At 62.6% G+C, this 2,826-nt stretch overlaps 1 non-coding gene across 1 annotated transcript; it reads right to left on the bottom strand.

Moving 5' to 3' along the window:
* Window positions 1–1,435: 1,435 nt before the first annotated feature.
* LOC131862781 (5S ribosomal RNA) lies at window positions 1,436–1,554 on the bottom strand. Its single transcript, XR_009361718.1, has one exon. It is a non-coding gene; the product is annotated as a 5S ribosomal RNA (ribosomal RNA).
* Between the last annotated feature and the right edge of the window lie 1,272 nt (window positions 1,555–2,826).

Genomic DNA, 2,826 nt, shown 5'->3' on the forward strand with positions numbered 1-2,826 from the left:
CGTGCACGAAGTCGGAGCCCGGTTTGCCCCGGGTGCGCACCTCGCGTGCACCTTCGCCGGGGTGGGCACCTCGGCTGGGTTGCGCGCCCTGGTGCGCACCAAGGAGCGCTCCGAAGTGTGCTCCAAGGTGCGGCGTGCACGAAGTCGGAGCCCGGTTTGCCCCGGGTGCGCACCTCGCGTGCACCTTCGCCAGGGTGGGCACCTCGGTGCGCACACCTTCTCAATGTTTTCTTGCCTTTTCTGGAAATTGGTGAAGGCAGCGCATCAAAGGTGCGCACCTCGGTGTGCTCCGAGGTGCGAACCCGAGAGCGCTCCGAGGTGCCCACGAAGTCGAAAGTCGGGTTAATTGCATTGTTTTCCCCGGGTGCGCTCCGAGGTGCGCAACATCGGCGCGCACCAAGGAGGGCTCCGAAGTGTGCTCCAAGGTGCGCACGATGGCGTGCACCTCTGGTGCGCACGATTCGGAGCTCGGTTTGACCGGGGTGCGCACACCTTGGCTGGGTTGCGCACCTTTTGTGCGCTCCAAGGTGCGCACGAAGTCGGAGCTCGGTTTGCCCCGGGTGCGCACCTTCGCCAGGGTGCGCACCTTGATGCGCACGCCTTGGCTGGGCTGCGCACCTTGGTGGGCGCCATGGTGCGCACCTTTCGTGCGCTCCAAGGTGCGCACGAAGTCGGAGCTCGGTTTGCCCCGGGTGCGCACCTTGGTGGGCGCCATGGTGCACTCCGAGGTGCCCAAGATTGGTGCGCACCAAGGAGCGCTCCGAAGTGCGCTCCAAGGTGCGCGCGAAGTCGAAAGTTGGGTTAATTGTCCGGTTTGCCTCGGGTGCGCACCTTGCGTGCACCTTCGCCAGGGTGGGCGCCTTGGTGCGCACACCTTGGCTGGGCTGCGCACACCTTGGCACCCGCGTTTCCTTCATTTTAAATTTTTTTTTTTTACAATCTCTCAAGTGGGAAATTCTATAATCTCAACTTTTTTTGCCTTTTCAGGAAACTTTTGAATGGAGCGCATCATTGGTGCGCTCCGAAGTGTGCTCCAAAGCTCTCTCCAGCTGCGTGCACCTGCCCCGGCCGCGCACCCGGCCCCGCCCAGCTTCGCTCACCTGTCCCGGGCGTCTGGTGCGGAACCTTAGAGTAAGAAACATCACCGTGCACCTTGGCCAACGTGCGCGACTCGACCGAGCGCGCACTGGCCGAGGTGCACACCGATTTCACCTGGGTGCGCGCGCAGCACCTCGGGCGCACCGGGGTGCGCGCACAACGCCCGGGTTGCACCGTGGCCTGTGTGCTCGGGGCGCCTCGGGTGCGCGCTCGGTGTCGCCCCCGCGCGCGCGGTAGTGCGGGCAGCGCACCCCGGCCCGGCCCGGCCCCGACGAGAACGCAAACGGGCAAAAGGTTTATTCAAATAGCATTGCGATGCCCGGCGAAAAACTAAAAAAGGGTGCAACACCGGGACTTCCCGGGAGGTCACCCATCCCAGTACTACTCCGGCCCAAGCGCGCTTAACTGCGGAGTTCTGATGGGATCCGGTGCACTAACGCTGGTATGATCGCACCCGTTATGAGCTTGTCGCAGTGTGTACTTAGCAAACCGCGACCCACGTGCGAATCCACCCCGGCCACCCACCCCCGTCGAGGTGCACACCCTCCCTCGCGAAGTGCGCCCCGTTCGCCAAGTGTGAGCCCTGCCCGGGTGCGCGCACCTTGCTAGGGCGTCGGGTGTGCACCCGGCCCGGCCTACGTGCGTGCACCTGGAGGGGGCGTCGTGTGCGTGCAGTGTCCCGTCTGCAACGCGGTGCCCACACACCACCTCGGGCGCAACGACCTGCGCTCACATGTGGGCCGAGTGCACCTTGGTGCATGTTCGGGGCGCCTCGGGTGCACGCTCGATCTTGCCCCGGTGCACCAAGGCGCTCGGTTTGCCCCGGGTGCGCACTTGGTGCAAGGTGGGCACCCAAAATAGGGATCAAGCACCAAAACACAAGTTTCGGGATGCAAAATGGGACCCAAGGACCACAAATGCGTTCCAAGACCCATGATGGGTCCACGAGAACAAAAATGTGTTCCGAGACTTAATAAACAAATATTGGGTTTTAGGAGAAGAAACATGCTCTGATGCCCAAAACGAGAATCGACCCCGAAAAGGCCACAGGCCAAAAGTGGGATGCGAGACAAAAAAAAATGGGACCCGAGGACCAAAATTGGGTTCCCAGGTCGAAGACAGGGCAACCGGACAAGAAACGACCTCTAAGGCTCGAAATGAGTCCCGACGACTAAAACTTGACAAGAAGCACCCATCAGGCACCCAACTCGACACCCATGGGATGCCGACCCACCCGGGCTTCCACCTAGCACACCTTGGCACCCACCCACCCTCGCACCCAACCTCGCACCCAACTTAGCACCTTTGAACCCACATTGGCACTCACCCTGACCCTGGCACCTTGGAACCCACATTGGCACTCACCTTGACCCTGGCACCCACCTTTGCACTCACCTTGGGACCCACCCTGGCTCCCACCTCGGCACCCACCCAGACACCCACCTTGGTTCCTTGGCACCCACCTTGGATCCTTGGCACCCACCCCGACACCCACCTTGGCACGCAACTTGGCTACTTGCCACCCACCTTGGCTCCTTGACGCCCACCCCGACAACCACCCCGTGACCTACCCTGGCTAGGGTTGGTGCACACCCACCCTGGTGCCCACCTTGGCACCCACCCTATGACCCACCTTGGCACGCACCTTAGTACCCACCCCGTTACCCACCCTAGGACCCACCCCGTGACCCACCTTGGCCAGGGTGGGTGCACCCACCCTGGTGCCCA

The sequence above is a fragment of the Cryptomeria japonica genome, unplaced genomic scaffold, assembly GCF_030272615.1.
Source record: "Cryptomeria japonica unplaced genomic scaffold, Sugi_1.0 HiC_scaffold_51, whole genome shotgun sequence".
Lineage (NCBI taxonomy): Eukaryota > Viridiplantae > Streptophyta > Pinopsida > Cupressales > Cupressaceae > Cryptomeria > Cryptomeria japonica.